At 38.8% G+C, this 16,263-nt stretch overlaps 1 protein-coding gene across 12 annotated transcripts in view; it reads left to right on the top strand.

Annotated features, from left to right (window-relative positions):
- RNF144B (ring finger protein 144B) overlaps window positions 1-16,263 on the top strand; it is a 306,085-nt gene that overhangs the window by 27,151 nt on the left and 262,671 nt on the right. The window contains exon 2 of one of the 12 annotated variants that reach the window (XM_070515585.1): window positions 5,077-5,199. The exons of the other annotated variants lie outside the window; for them this stretch is intronic. The gene's annotated coding sequence lies outside the window, so the exon portion shown is untranslated. The remainder of the gene's footprint in view (window positions 1-5,076; window positions 5,200-16,263) is intronic. 12 annotated transcript variants of the gene reach the window in all.

The following is a 16,263-nucleotide window of genomic DNA, read 5'->3' as shown; positions in this document are numbered from 1 at the left end:
CAGAATGACCTTACTTCAGGTAAAATGTCACGGGCTGATCCCTGTAAGGAAGAAGTATAATGCTACATTATTGCCTTTCAACCTGCTAAGAAAAGGGACAAATATAAGCAGAGATAAATAAATAACAAAAAGATTGTGCATCTAAGCATGGTAGAGCGTGGTCAGGTCCAGAGTGAACAGAAAACTCTTGCTTTGGTTAAGGAAACTATTCCTAGATGTTGCTGTAGGATTCTTTGGAGCAAGCTCTCTGCAAGCTACATGACATAATTTCTTGAACAAGGTGAGATTTTCAACTTCTGTGACTATTTTGGGTGGCGGGGGGTGAGGGGGGACAGGAGGATAACAAAGTAAAGAAAAAAAAGAAAAACAAGTAATCACCATTTTTTTAAATTGGTTTTTTAAAATTAATACTTCTGTATTTGAATACTGCATTTTCAAGAGAATATATCTTGATTTTAGCATTACTAATGCAACCAGTGAGAAGTCCTCCTGTACACACTCATAAACTCAGTAAGTTAGGATTGCAGGTCTTGTAAAGGCTAGATGGGACCTTAGAAGTCACCCTTTCTTGCCTGTTATTTTGCAAATGAACAAACCGATGTGTCTTGCCAGGGTCGTTGGTTATCTGGTGGTTGAACAAAGTCTACTGCTAAAGGTTCTTGATTCTTAGTGACATTCTTTTTAGCTTCTTTCTGCTTATGATAAAAAAAATTAGACGCTTAATAAACTTGTGTATTCAATCAAAGAAGGTCAATGCCCAGTTTTTCGTATTTCTGACTTTTTGCCTTGAATATTGCTTTTCTTGACCCCATGTGGTTGGGTGGGATCATGTGACCAGTTTAGACCAATGACTCGGGAGCAGAACTGTGTGTCACTTCTGAAGCAGAGTGTTTAATCCATAGTCTGACACCCTCTGGGGATCTGTCTAGGGTAGCTCTCCAGGGTCCTGTGTCTCTGAATGATGATAATGTCCAGTGCCCACTGTTGAACCAGACTGGATATTTAGCATGAGTGACAAAACCCTTTTTGTTTTAGGCCACTGAAATTTGGGGCTTATTTGTAACCTCAGGTTACAAACCTGCTAAAGGGTTTTTAAAGAAGAAAGTGCTTCTAACTTAGGCGATAGCGTTAAAGGGAAATGAAGAAATTAGGTGATACGTTTGACAATTTAAGGCAAAAAGAGTGATAGGAATATTTTTGCTCATTGAAGTTATCTTTGGTGAGTGGGATGTTTCTGTGTCATTATCTTGATTCTTCACTTTGGTTATTTTTTTAAAAATTTTTTTCCTTTTTCTCCCCAAAGCCCCCAGGTACATAGTTGTGTATTCTTTGTTGTGGGTCCTTCTATTTGTGGCATGTGGGACGCTGCCTCAGCGTGGTTTGATGAGCCGTGCCATGTCCACTCCCAGGATTCGAACCAACGAAACACTGGGCCGCCTGCAGCGGAGCGTGCAAACTTAACCACTCGGCCACGGAGCCAGCCCCCACTTTGGTTATTTTTTATCACCTATGGTAGCAAAGTATACATGGAATGACTGCGGCAACCAGTCTCAAAGTTTTTTGAACTATTGTCATTTTAAATCACAAGTAAGATTCAGTAAATTAAACTAGGAATCAAGGAATCTGGGTCCTAGTTTTCATTTGGCCACTGCATGACCTTCATCCCATCTGGGTCTCAGGACATGTATCTATAAATAGGTGTTGAAACAAATCATCTTGAATATCTTTCTAGCTCTGTGGATCTGTAATTCCAGGAAATCAGAGTAACATGCTGCTAGCTATTTTGGGTTAGGATCTGAAACGCAATTTTAAAATATAAGAACCAGGTGTAAGTATATCTTGGTATAGCAAGTCAAGGAATAAATGATACTTAACCGAAACTTAAACTGCCCCAGAATGTGATACATTGTACTTTCAGGGTCCTATTTCTTTTGTAGGTGCTACCCATGATTTTTTTGCAATGCATTTTCCAGGTTTTTCTGATATATAAATATGTTTTTCTTGTATTTGAGAACTTTTTTCTTCTTTGGCATTCAGGAAAAGTCTCCCAAGGATGTAGTGGAACTGTGTGTCTCTTCTGTTTAACTTGCTTTGTAAATTTCTCCAATTTCTTATAGAGTTGTGGAAACCGAGATCTCTAACACTTTTTCACGAGATTTGTCAACTTTATCTAAATTTACCTTACGCTTTCTGACTTCTAAGACCTTGGGAAAGTACTACCAGGCTCAGAGTTAGCCTCTCCTTTGGTTGGAAGTACAATGGCTGCACTGAAAGGTTTAGCTGTCAGATCTTGAGAATGTGCTCATTTGTAGTCGCTTTGGAAGGCTCAAATGACAGAGCCTTAAGGGTCAATTGCTGTGTGTCTTAATGGTGGAAGTGGTGTCACTGGTTTCTTGCTCTGGCTTTTGTCTTCTTGGAGCCAAAAGTAAGCCGGCCACAGAGCCATAATGCCACAGTCCCTGGCCAGGAGATACCCACCTAAGTTATATTAATTTCATCACTATCCTAATGGATTGGTAAAGGGACTAAGTGATCTATGAAAGCCAGTTCAGTTGTTTGCTTTTATGTGGACAATGTTCTGGATTGTTCATTTTTACTTATTTTTTTGTATATAGTTAGTTTTGTAGCATGATATTCTTTTATCTTCTGGAGGTATTCATGATGGAGAAGGTTACTCATAGTCATTGTCATTCTTGTTGGTTGTAAAATACACTTCTAAGAACCAGACACTGCGTGAATATAGAAGCCTATTGAATTGCACTGAACTCCCGGCATCCTTTTTTAATTCAATGGCAAATAAAGTGCTCTTTATGTAAAACTCAATTGTTAATAAAGCAGAAATGTGACATTTTGACTAGTGTTACTTATTTTGTGTTCCTAAAACATTTTTATTTTGTTTTCATCTGAATCTTAAATATAAAGACATTTTCAGTGAATTTACCCAAAGAAATAAAGGTAACACGAATACAAACATTACTCGGTCACGAGAATTCTTATTGAGCTGAAAGTCCCCTGTACAATGCACCATTCAGTGCTTTAAAAAGCTGGAAAGGGTGATCTTAGCAGTACAATCTTATCTTCAACTAGTCGTCTTACCTGATCTTAAACATTGACTACTTACAATGGAGTGCAGTGTTAGAAAAGGTGATTCAGTGCCTCCAGATTTCGGTTAACTCTGAGGAATGCATCAACCCCCAAGGCCGAGGTAATGCACTGTAAGCTTTCTGTATCTTTGTGAACCACAATCTTGGGGTCTTTCCATAGGCATGAGAGGTATGCAGGGCGAGGTATTTTACTGACTCCTCTATACCACCAGGCTCACAGCCCTCAACTGAGCTAAGCCAGGATCCGCATGTCACAACTTGGGTGGCTTAATTGGTGAGAAGTGTAAACTGGATGGAATGTGGTAGCAGAGGATGTCCTGAAATACATTCAGATTTGATGATGTTTGAGATATGTGTATTTTGCATGATTATTTCCAGTGGAACACTTGCTATTTTTGACACTCTTTCTTAGCCTTCTAAAAACAAGTAGTGTTGTTTGCTTGGTTTATCATGGCCCTTTCTCCAAGTCCAAGGGATAATATTAAGAAATGATGGATGTTAACCAAACCTATTTTGGCAATCATTTCACAATATATGTAAATCAACCCATATGGTGTGTACCTTAAACTTGTACAGTGATGTATGCCAATTATTTCTCAATAAAACTGGAAGAAATTCTAATAATTACATTACCCTGGTCTTTCAATGTAATACAACCATATGGTTTCTCTTAGTTGAGCAACTATTCACAAAGGGAATGAGCTATGTTCTTAGGGTGCTTAGCATTTGAGGTAAGTGCAGAGCTTTTCATTCACAATTGAGACATTTTACGACACACATAAACTCTACCTACATGCCCTAAGGAGATGTTAACAATGATAGGTTTGCTGTTTGGAAAAAAAAAAAAGAAGTTTGAGTGCATCAAAGTAAAAGCAAATTAAAGAGCAAGGAAGCAATAATTTTTGCATAGTGTTCTGTTAACCTGTCTTTGTTGGGCTGTGAGGGCAAGAGTGAGCCGTTGCTTCTGGGTGCGTGTTGGTGCCCAGCTTGCATCAGCTGCTGCTTTAAGTGTCAGTTATGTGGGGCCCCTGACCCCTTTCCACTTTCAGAACAAGAATAGAACTAATTGTATCATCAGGATGCAATGCATTCTGAAATATGTTTACACTGAAGCAGTAATCTCTTCCACATCCGGCAAAGCAATCAAGAAGGACATATTTTTTGTCACTTAGGATTTTTTTGACATTGGATTTGAAACTCTACACCTCAAATGTGCTGGAAAAAACAGTACAAATAATCCAGTTTGTATGTAGTTCAAATCTTTTAATAATGAACTCCGTGAAACCATCCACAGTCTCTACTATGTTGGAGTTGTGCTGTGTTAACTTTTACTTAAAATAAGAAAGCCAGTTTGTTTTTTTGTTTGTTTGTTTTTGGTGAGGAAAATTCACCCTGAGCTAAAATCTGTTGCCATTCTTCTTCTTCTTCTTTTTTTTTGGCTTGATGAAGATTAACCCTGAGCTAAGATCTGTGCCAATCTTCCTCTATTTTGTATTCAGGATGCCTCCACAGTGTGACTGATGAGCGGACTAGGTCCACACCCGGGATCTGAACTCATGAACCTGGGTTGCCGAAGTGGAGCACATAGAACTTTAACCACTGGGCCATGGGGCAGGTAGAAAACCAGTTTTATAGAGAATCTTCTGACAATGGTAGTTGCCCTAATGGCCTTGGGCATTTATATCCAATCCTAGGCCAAATCATCAACTTGGCAGAGTATGCAGCTCTTTTCTTCATTTTCTTTATTCTTTAAAATTTGTCTCCTGCTCAGAAGCCCTCTCCCTCTTTCCAGTAAATTCCCAGTATTGGACAAAGTCCCTCCTTAACCGCAGTAAAAAATCTGATCTTCAGAAGGAATGTAAAACAAATACACACAAAGGTATCATTGATCAATAATAACGAGCAGAAATAGGAGACCTCTAACTTTGATGCCCCTGGACTAACTTCATCTAACAGTAGGATGTTTTCATAGTTTATGCAGCATTTGGAGCCAGAAGACTTGAGTCGAAGCCTGGCCTGGTCCCTCTCAGCACTCCATCTTTCTCAGCTTCCATTTATGTCCATTACTTGGGGGCTGCAATGATTCTACACCATGGTATGTATTGAAGTGTTTTGCAAAACAGGAAGCATTTTGCAAGTGTTCTTTTTCACAAAATTGCTTTAAAATCATGCAAAGAACTCTAAATAGGAAGTCAGACATCCTAACCTTTGGGACCATGGAAAGTCTTCTAACCAGGCCTGTTCCCTTGTCATAAAAACCTTCAGGTTAACCAGGATATCTTTAAAGTCCTTTTCAACCCCAGGCATTTTACAATTACATGAAATAAAATTATTTGCAGAGAAAACATTATGACTCTTAGCGTCAGGAATACAGAAAGTGGCATGAGTTTGAACTAGGAGGCAAGTAGAGGCATAAAGGAGATGATGATTATGAGGGAATCAGGCTTAATCCTCTCAGAGGAGTGCAGATGGGAGCTGGAGAGCAAGCGGTCCATGAAGTGTATGTGGCAGGACCCCTAGAAAGTGGGAGCATTAGTTTGGACGGGCTCACGGTTTGGAGTGGAAATTGCAGGGATGTCTGGGAGCCAAGTGAATAGGATTATTAGACTTTTGGGAGGCAGTGTTGCCAGGTGAGTAGGATCTAAGGCTGCAGGGATTTTAGAGGTCAACAAATGCAGGCGTGAAAGTGACAGGAGTACTACTAACACAACAACCAGCTCCTTAACTTGTCTCCCCCTCCAATCCACTAAGCAGTGAGACGGACCAACTTAAAATGTAAATCAGATGACTTCTCTCCCTTGCTGAAAGCCCTTTAATAGCTTTCATTGTATTGAGATTAAAATATGAATTCCTTATCTGGGCTTTCAGTTGCCTGAAGGAATTGGTTCTTGCTTATCTCTTTAATCCTCCCCTACCCCTTCTGCCATTCCACTCTGCCTCTTCCTTTATGAATTCTAGTCACAAAGTCATCTTGAAGTCCCTAAGGTTTTCCTGCCTCAGGGCCTTTGCACATACTGCTTCTCCACCATTCTTCACAGGGTTAGCTTTGATTCTTTGGAAGGTTAGCTTAAGTATTTCTTCAGATAGACTTTCTCTGACCACTCCACCTGTGGTACTCTCTGCTCCTTGTCTAAGCTCTTTATTTGTTTCCTTAACAACAGCCACAATCTATAATTATTGTGCCCTACAATGGTGTCTGACTGAAGAATTCTTTGTCAAATGACTGAATAAATGAATGAGGAGTTCACATTCTCTTTTCCCTTTTCTTTCTTCTCTTCTTCTTCTTTTTTTTTTTTTTGAGGAAGATTAGCCCTGAGCTAACATCTGTGCCCATCTTCTACTTTATATGTGGGATGCCTACCACAGCATGGCTTGATGGGCGGTGCCATGTCCACACCTGGGATCTGAACAGGCGAACCCCGGGCTGCAAAAGTGGAATGTATGCACTTAACCACTGTGCCACCGGGCTGGCCGCTTTCTTCTCTTCTTAAATCTTTTTTCTACTTATTTGGTCTTTCCCTCACTTTTTCAAAGTCAATAGAGTTTACATATACTTTTGATTATAAAAAATAGTATGTTCCATGTCCAAAAATTAAGTAATACTTAAGTACCTAAGGAAGAAAATGAAAATCACTGGAATTCCTTCACCCAGAGAAAAACCAGAACTAACTTTTATTGTATATACTTAAAATCTGGTTCTTAATTTTAGAAAGCAGTTGAGATCAATGTTTTTCTTTCCAAAATTTGACAAAACCAAGTTGTTTTCTCCTTACAAGGCCTTTGAGTAGTCAAGGCTGTGCATTCTTCCCAGAAAGCTTTTCCTCCCGTTGACATTGGTACCATTCTTCTTTGCCGAGGAGTTAGACTGACTTTCCTTTTTCAGGCATAATCCAGCATTTATCTTTGGGAAAAAAAAAAAAAGTAACTGTTATTCTGGTCTTTCACTGCCAGCATTGCAGACTGTGCATTTAAATGCCTCGGATTGTGTATTTGGAGAAGCTAACAGCTGCATGTGTTATTTCCAATACTCTTTAAGATCCACCCAGGATGTGGCCATGGGAATGCTTGTCATTTTTTTGAGGGGGGCGGGGTTTAGATGTAAAATGGGTGACTGACATGCAGAGGTGAAAACTAGGTGAGAAATTCTTCAACAGATTCTAGGCTTGCCATGTGATATGTAGAGAAAACTGCATTCCTTTGAGCATCTCTTAGAAGGCTCATTGCCTGAACTTGGGGCAGCCACAGAGGGTGAGAGCTTTGGAGACTCAAGTAACATCAGTATGCTTCCAAAACAAAGAAACAAACAAACCCCACTCTCTCCTGGAGAACATCACCGTTGCCTAGTCTGTCAATTACCAACCAACCAACCAATAAACGAAATGAGAAACCTTGATATTTCTCTTTAAAAAAGATAAACATTTGGATCCATTAGGGGGCCAGGGACAAGGCCTTCCCTTTTTTGGAGTGTTGGAATACACAGCTTCTTGTGTTTCTAGTTGATATTCACCTCCAGCTCAATCTATAAATGATTCATTGACACTGTTTTGGGATCTGATTAGGCTGGGAAATTCTTATTATATTTTAGCGGGGCCGATTTCATAGGTTTTCTCAATATTTTGCAACGCAAAGCCTAATAGAAGTTTAAATTAAATCTTTATTTCTGTGCATTTCATATAACAATATTAAATTATTTGATGTTCTAGGAATTTTTTGTTTGGGAAAGGATGTTTAAAATTACAATTATTTTCCTTGGCTCTAATTGTTTAGAAAACTGCCACTGCTGGAATTTTTTCTTTTTTTTTTTTGAGGAAGATTAGCCCTGCCACTGCTAGATTTTGACTATTTGTTTTGGTGTGGAGAGGGGGCAGGCAGTTAGCTGCTAGTATTTGCATAATTACTCCATGTAAGAATTTATTATACCCTGGGAAGGGTGTTGCAGATACTGTCGGTGCCCTGCCCATTTCCTTTAAGACCTTATCATTTCATTGGCGTCAGACTTGCAACAGCAAGTGTCTGGAAATGCTGGGGAATTAATACCAACCTCAGGAAGCCTCGATCAATGGCTGATGGGAATTAGGGTGTAATTACTCCAGTTCCCACACTCCTTGGGTAGGATGGTTGTTGTAAGGCCAGTTTGTCTCAGAGCTTCCTGGTGGAGTCAAGTTCTAGTCATGGCTTAATGACCCAGCCTTTCTTAACCATCTTCCCTTTCTGGCTGCTCCTCTCCCATTAATCCCTGTACCTCCCTAATCAACTATTTGCAATCAAATCTGTCTCAAATCAAACCAAATCCCCACTTTGGGGGATCCTAATCCAAAACAAACCTCTTCAGGCAACAGTTTATTATCCTCAGTAGATTCAAAAAGTTATTTTGGCTTAAATCCAATTAACAGGTCCTTTATATATTTTCATTACCTAGTAGCGATAATTGTTAATTATCTACTAAATAATGCCTTTTTGTTATTGTTCTTTTTAAAAGAAAAGCTTTTGTATATCTAAAACATGATTGAGACAATTAAAATACAATGAAAACATCAGAAAAACAAGTACCTAGGTTAAACATGATCATATTTTAAGAGTTCTCAGTCTCAATGGTGACACTTAAAGACAGTAGAATATGTACCAAGTGCTAAGTTTAGTGATTAAATTTATTATTGTTGCTTTTGAAGCATCTTCTATATGATAGGATAGCTAGGGACTTATAAAGAATTTGTACTTTTAGTGAACGTAAGGTCTGAGATTGAACACCATTTAATTCACATCAGTGTAAGAACTCTACGTTATAGTCTTCCCCTTAAGTGTCTTGGATGCTACTGAAAATAAGATTTTGCAGAACTGGAGGTTACACATGCGAAAGTCACTCACACCTTGAGAGATGTGGGGTAGGTGTGACTCTCCTAAGTTCTATGGAGCCGCTTAATTGCTAGGATTTGCAGCAGTAGTCTGGCCTCCTGATTGTGCCAGCTATCCTGAAAATGCACAGCCTTGGCCACGTGGGTGATGGAGTTGGAGGTCAGGATGGAAGCAAGTTCATGATAATTACCTAGCAGTACACTCTGTCTGTGGTGGGCATGTTGTGTGTCTTGTAATGTAGGGAGGAGGCAGCAGAGCATGGTGACTGAGGAGCACAGGCCAATGTTGGGACAGCCTGGGTACAGAATCCTTACTCTGCCACTTACTGTCACCAGATAAAATGAAGATAATAATTCCTATGCTTTGAGGTGTTTGTAAAGATTAAATTGACAAAACTATTCAAATATAGTGTTTGATAAGTAGTAAGCTCTTGGTAAATGGTAGCTGTTATTAGGGTAATTTATTATCCAAACTTTTCAAAATTGAAAAAGGGTGTTAAAATGATACATATTATATAATTTATCAATATTATATATAATTTAAAAATTATTTATATATTGACTGAAAATTAGTTTTATTATATTGATAGGCCTACTGAATAGTTCTATTTAAAAACTTTTGAAATTGAAATTCTTTCCAAAAAATAAATATCCATGTGCATTGAAGCAAAATAAAAAATAAAACATTTATGTTGTCTTATTTGAATATTAAAAATAAGTAGAAGGATTTATGTTACATCTTTACATACTCAGTTTTTTGGTCATATCTGGCAATAATACCACATTGCTGGCATTTTTCTAAAGAATGCACTTTTTTTCCTGATATGGACACATTATTTTTAATTTTTCATAACGTCTAATATTTTCTGAAGTTGTACACTATGTTAACAAGTTGAAATTGACTCTTATCTGTAAACCATATTTTTCCTTGAGAAACATAATCTCTCTACAGAACTGAGTTATTGGGTGAAAACTGAATTCTGCTAATGGATAGTATTCTCAATTGTAACATTTTTGTATTAAAATGTATAAGTAATCAGCTAAAATATAACCTTAATACTGTTTGGGTTTTTTGGCCTCTGTTCAGAGCACCTTTCCTTGACAGATATTTCTAGAAGACGAAGTTCATCAAATTTATCTCCAGATATGATTCTTTTGGTGTTTCCTCAAACTGAGATGCTACAAAATCGTAGGGCCTCTTAATTTTGTTCCATTCTAGTGGGCACTGTAAAAGTTTTGTTACCCACCCAGGTTCATTTTGCCTGCTGCATGATTATGCCAGTCACCAAGAGGACAAGTTTGCAAAGAGAAAGGGTTTAATCACAAGGCAGCCAAGTGAGAAGGTGGGAGAACCAATCTCAAATCCGCCTCCCTGACAATGGGGACTTAGGAAGATTTATGGGATAAAGGACTGGGTGGCCTGAAGTGTGGGAATAGGTGATTGGAGGTAAGGACAAGGGAGATAAGTGATGATCTGTGCAGTGTAGTCAAGCTTCATGGCGCTTCATAGGACGCATGTTCACAAAATGGCGGCATTACCATGATCTGAGGGTGGAGTCTTTAGCTCCCTGATGTCAGGAGAGGTCATCCTCAAAGGCACAGCTGATAACCTAGTGGTCTCAACTGGCCTGAACTGGACAAGGAGTCGACTCTCAGTTCCTGAAAAACTTCATTCCAAAGAGCAATTTCAAAATTAAATCTTAGACATGACTTGAGTGCTCATCATTTAATTTGTTCACTTCTTTCTTTACTGTAGTTGTTTCAGTGTCTTCCTTTTTGCAAGATTTGCTTTTCAATAATTGTAATTCTCCAAAAGCTTAAAAAGCTGAAGGTTTTTGGTGCTCCTTGAATTCTTTGATTAAAATTTCTAGGTGATATTGAACAAAATGCACCCAAAATCTAGAGGACTCAATTACAAAAAAATTCCATTCTATTGTTAGGACACAGATTGATTTCTTAAGTAGTTCCAGCTGATGATGGGCATCAGCGAGAGAAGTCAGAACTACCGTACTGAAGTGTTTTTATTTTTTAATTCGACATCAGCTACATCACAAAAATTTTGTAGTTTATGCGGCGTATTCAAAATTTGTGAATTTTGACAAATTCAGCTTCTATTTAAGTTGGTACAGTCATGCAACTTCTTTGGATGAAATTATGACTTACATTTACACTATAACCAATTCCAGTTATATTTCTGCTCCATATCTTAATTTTAAAGTTAGATATCTTAGTAAAATATAGTTTTTACCGTGCACGCCAGGCTCCACCAAAATTATATTATCACTTCAGAAACACTCTTATTTTTAATGTTGAACTTTTAAACTAAATTTACAGAAAGATTCACAATAATGTCAGACGTATCATCTTAGACTAAATTTCCAATAGCTTTACTGTGATTCTATGAATTAGATGAAAGAAATCAAAACGTTATTGGAATTAATTGATCTTTCTAGGTGAAGCCTTGGTAGCATGGATATAAAATTAGCAACATTGTACTGTTTAGAAAATTCTTCTGCTTTCACTGGGAACACATTATGGCTTTTGCTTCCCTTTCATACACAAACAGTTGAAATAAGAAATTGGCAGAGGTGATTTCGAAGAGCAATCGCTGGATCTGTTATGTAAGCACCTTCTGCAGCTGCGTGGGATAAATCATAAACTACAAGTACAGGATGCTCAAAATAGCGACTGATTTTTGATGTCCATTTTAATGCCTCTTCAGCAGATGTGTTTTTCCATTTTCTCTCAGTTAGTGATATCATTTTGTCCCTCATGGCTGTGGGGGTGGCAAATGATGACATTTTGTGCAATTTCACATTCATCATTAACTTAAGAATTGGAAATTCAGCACTTAATAGTTTACTAAATATAGACTTCCACTTTTGAGCTTATTGCGGTTGAAAGGGCTTATTGCAAAATAAAATGTCACCAAACAATAACGTGATAGTTATAGATACGTCATACAAGAGATGACTAAATTGTTACGGCAAGAGTGTCCAGATTGGTTTCTATATGCTCTAAGGCAGCATTCTTGGCCTCTTTTCCCTGCAAATATTTCACATATCCCTAACCCATAATTTCCCACCTTTCCTACTGACCCCACCAGCTGTGCTGTGGCAGTGCCATGCATCTTCTAAGGTGGGAGCGTGGCACACCCAGCTGGTAAATCCAAAGGGCAGCAGCTCTCAGAGAGGCTGGAGGGGTTAGCTGGCCTGGCAGCTCCTGTTTGAGTGCATTTTCCTTTGTAAGCAAGTGCCCTGCTGTCCTGAAAAGGAAATGTTAGTGCCATTGTGTTTGGAAAGGATTGGAGAAAATAGAGATGGGTCATTGTTAGCTTTCTTTCGGATTTAACCACATGTTAGGGTGACCTCTCTGTCCACTGCCTGTTTTAGCTCAGGCTGCTGTAACAAAATACCACAGACTAGGTGACTTAAACAACAGAAATTTATTTCTCACAGTTCTGGAGGCTGAGAAGTCCAAGATCAAGGTGCTGGCAGATTTGGTGTCTGTGAGAACCCTCTTCCTGATTTGCAGATGGCCAGAATCTTGCTATGTCCTCACATGGCCTTTGCCTTATATGCGTAAGGAGGAGAGAGACAGAGAGATTGAGATCGACCTACCCTCATGACCTCATCTAAACCTAATCACCTCCCCAAAGCCCCTCCTCCAAATACTATCACATTGGGAATTAGGGCTTCAATATGTGACTTTTGGGGACACACAACCTTTCAGTCCATAGCACACTCATGTGCCTCACACTACTGGATAAGATCATGGAGGAAACTTGGAAATACAAAGCAGAGGGATACTATGCCAATCCAAGCGTCTGTTAGTGCAACTATTAATATTTTCATTAGACTGAAAATATCCAGGCAAATGTTAAACCAAACAGGATGGCAGGACTGTCCAAGGCCAAAAGGGACCCTAGCCATTGCTAGGAAGGATGGCCCCTTGTCTTGAAGTTTTTACATATGAACACTAGAGGGCGCTTTAGACTATAATTAAGAATCCTGCTTTAGTTTACACAAGGAAACACAGAATGAACCAGCTTGATGTAAATTTCAATAGTGAATGGTTTGTAAAAACTTAGGTAAATCCATATCAGATGGTTTTGATATTCCAAAAACATGAACAAATTCAATACAAATGTTTTGGTGTGTTTGTTCCCACACCCCAGGCCGGAGATTATGATAATCCTAGTTTTGTTTTATTTCAGACTTTTTTTTAATCTTTAGGAATTTAGGAATGCTTTAAGGTTAGATAAAGATTGGGTTGCAATCTGCCCTCACTAATTGGGGTTTCGTTTTCTCTTAGTAGTGATAGGGAGGGAGCCCTATACAGCCAATTAAAACAATTATAGCGTTGTCCTTGTTTAGAGATGAACCTACTGATATTGTTTTAGATACATGAGACACCCATTGTTCTTATCCTAAGTGTTGATAGGTGAGGGTGGATTGTTAGGGCAAGCACTTCAGTCTTCAGGGAAGCAGTATGAACTGTGAGAGAAAACGTTTGACCTGAATCTGGTCTGGAGCCTGCAGTTCCGTCCCCACTTCTGTGACTTTGGGTAAATCTTATAAGTCTTTCTCAGTGTGTTCCTTAGGAAAGTGATGCAGTTGAACTAGAATGACTCCTAAATCTTTTTCAAGTCTGAATTTTCTAATCCCGACTTTTACACTTGACTTTGATTTGGTCTTAAATTTGCATTTGCATATAGCTGTCATGTCTAGAAATTACTTTTAACTCAAATTGTGAAGTCTGTGATGCTGTGAAAGTAAGGGGGGAGGTAGGTAGTTTCCTGTGTGGTGGTCCTGATAAGTTCTTTACAACGGCTCATGTTACTTTAGAAACAGATAGCTTTGTCAACCGCTAGAAGATGCTCATACAAGCACTGTTGCCCAACCTCAAACCTCCCTTGAAGCAAAAATGATGGTTAAATATTTATATTTCATTGACTTTCCTGTTAGGATTCAGACTAGATAAAAAGCGAGAGACCCAAAGTCACTTGAGTTGTTAAATTAAGTCTAATTAGTTTATTTCTGATGCTATGAAAACACCTGAGATAAACATTTGCCAGGTAGATGTAAGCTTCGTTTGCCCTCATATATTTGAGGCCAGACTGTTTAGTCATCTGGGGTTTTATTGAATATTGTTGCCACACAGTTTTTTAATTCCTGAAGAATGCTCTGATTTTCTACTAAAATAAACATATTGTTGAATAGTGTACTCTTTACATGGGAAAATGAAATGTTAGCAACATTTGTCTCTGTTGGGAGGAAAATAATTTGGTTGGAGGATTGTGCAACTCCTGTCTTACACCAACATAAAGTGATTCTTAGCACGTTTCTAAATTTGTAAAATGTTCAGTAATCTTTTGCATGTGTTTATGAGAGTGTGTGCAACTGTGTGCACGTGCTTGCACGTCTTTTGTCTGCAGGTGTGTCTCTGGATGCTCAAACCTTCCAGTATATGGTCATCTACAGTTCGTAGCTCCTGATAACTCATTTTAGACCTTGAAAGATTCTGTACATTTCGTAGTTCCCCATCTGTGATGGTGAAATCAAAATTCAGCAGATCCCAAAGGGGATTTTCATCTCTTGATAATTTCTTCGTGACTCGTAATGTCTGAACTGAGCCTTGGGAGCAGCAGGCAGATTAGGGGAGGAAAGGACACAGAGGCTGGGCCAAAGAGCAGCAGGGGGAGGCAGGGGTCCTGATGGGTCTCACTCAGAGAATGTGGGCAGGTGGTGAACAGCTGGTCCAGTGTGCAAACACACCAAAAGCGGAAGCCTAAGGAGGTCAGTGTCAGGAAGATTCAACCCATTCGTTCATCACCCTGTATTGAGTGCCAAGTTTGTGCCAGATGCTGTGATTGGTGAAATGAGTGTGGAAGTCTCTTCCCTCAAGCATGTTAAGGACTAGTAGGTAAAACAGACGTAGAAATAAAAGATGATAGAATCATAAATGCTAAGAGGAGTGCCATGGGAGCCCAGGAGTTCAGGCTCTGGGCAGGGGAAGACCTCACTGAGGAGGCAATGCCTAATGTCTTTCAAGGGACAGCAAGGGTACCCCCAGTGGACAGCAATCTTTTCTAGGTGTGAATGGAGGCAGCATGAACCCCTATCTTTTGTGCAGTGTGGTTGAGGGTGGAATAGGCATTGAGGAAGGAAAGAAGTGCCTGAAGGATGGGGCTCTTAGTTCTTTTAACACTTTGTAAAGTCTTTGATGAACATACTGCCTTGGGTTCAAGATGATGCCTTCTAAACCCGTTTTTGCTGTTCCTAAGAGCATCTTCACTTATTGAAGGTGTGCAACCGTTTCCTCGGGCCTTTACCCCAAAATTAGTTTTATTACTCTTCGTTAAAATTACTTCAAAAATAACACTGGGGAAGAGCTCAAAAGGGTATCAATATTTTCACTGTTGTTTTTAATGAGATCGTTGTTGAGGTTATCAGTCATAACTCTCTTAGTTGAAAGTGACTGAAACTCCACACTCAAACCAGTTTATGCAAAAAAGGGAATTTGTGGGTTCATATAATTGGGAAGTCTGAGGGGGTAGAGACGGGAATAACTGGCCAGAGTTTCAAACATTACCACAGAACTCTTTGTCTGTCTACACCCCTCCGCTCTATTCACCTCTGCTTACATCTTTTGGATCCTACAGGTTTAAAAAAAAAAAAAGGTTATCTTTCTTGAGAATTCTAGTGAGGTGGAGAACTTTGGTTGGATTAGTATGTGCCAAATGGCTGGCTGGTATTTTGACTCGTATAGTACAAGAGATGAAAAAACTGTAGAGAAAATTATTAAATAAAAAGTGAAGTCACCTTGTATCACATGCCTCTACTTTTGTGGGGTGAAAGTGTCAGACATTGGAATTAAAAATGTCACATCAGCAATGAGCAATGAAAATGGAGGGTGATAAAGCAGTTCAGATAACAAGAAGAACAACTTACTTTGAGTGCTCAATATGTGCTAGGTGATTTCCTAACCATTTTTTATGTGTAACACATTTAATTTTTTACAATCCTATGAGATAGACACGACTATTATCTCTACTTTATGGATGAGGAAACTGAGGCACTGGGAGTTGAGGAGACTGTCCAGGGTCACACATTAGTGCATGGAAGTTTGTCTTCAGATATGTGCTCTTAAACATTATACTATACAACACAGTTGCATGGCATAATAATTAGTGGCTAATATCTAATGAATGAATGAATAAATGTTGCATTACAAAGATACTAAGCACATGGTAAAGAAAGGAGGAGGCAAAACTCCACTTTATTTATTTATTTTTTTTTTTACCA

This window comes from Equus asinus, chromosome 8 (genome assembly GCF_041296235.1).
Source record: "Equus asinus isolate D_3611 breed Donkey chromosome 8, EquAss-T2T_v2, whole genome shotgun sequence".
Lineage (NCBI taxonomy): Eukaryota > Metazoa > Chordata > Mammalia > Perissodactyla > Equidae > Equus > Equus asinus.
Note: the sequence above shows the minus strand (reverse complement) of the source record. Positions and strands in the feature narration are given on the sequence as shown.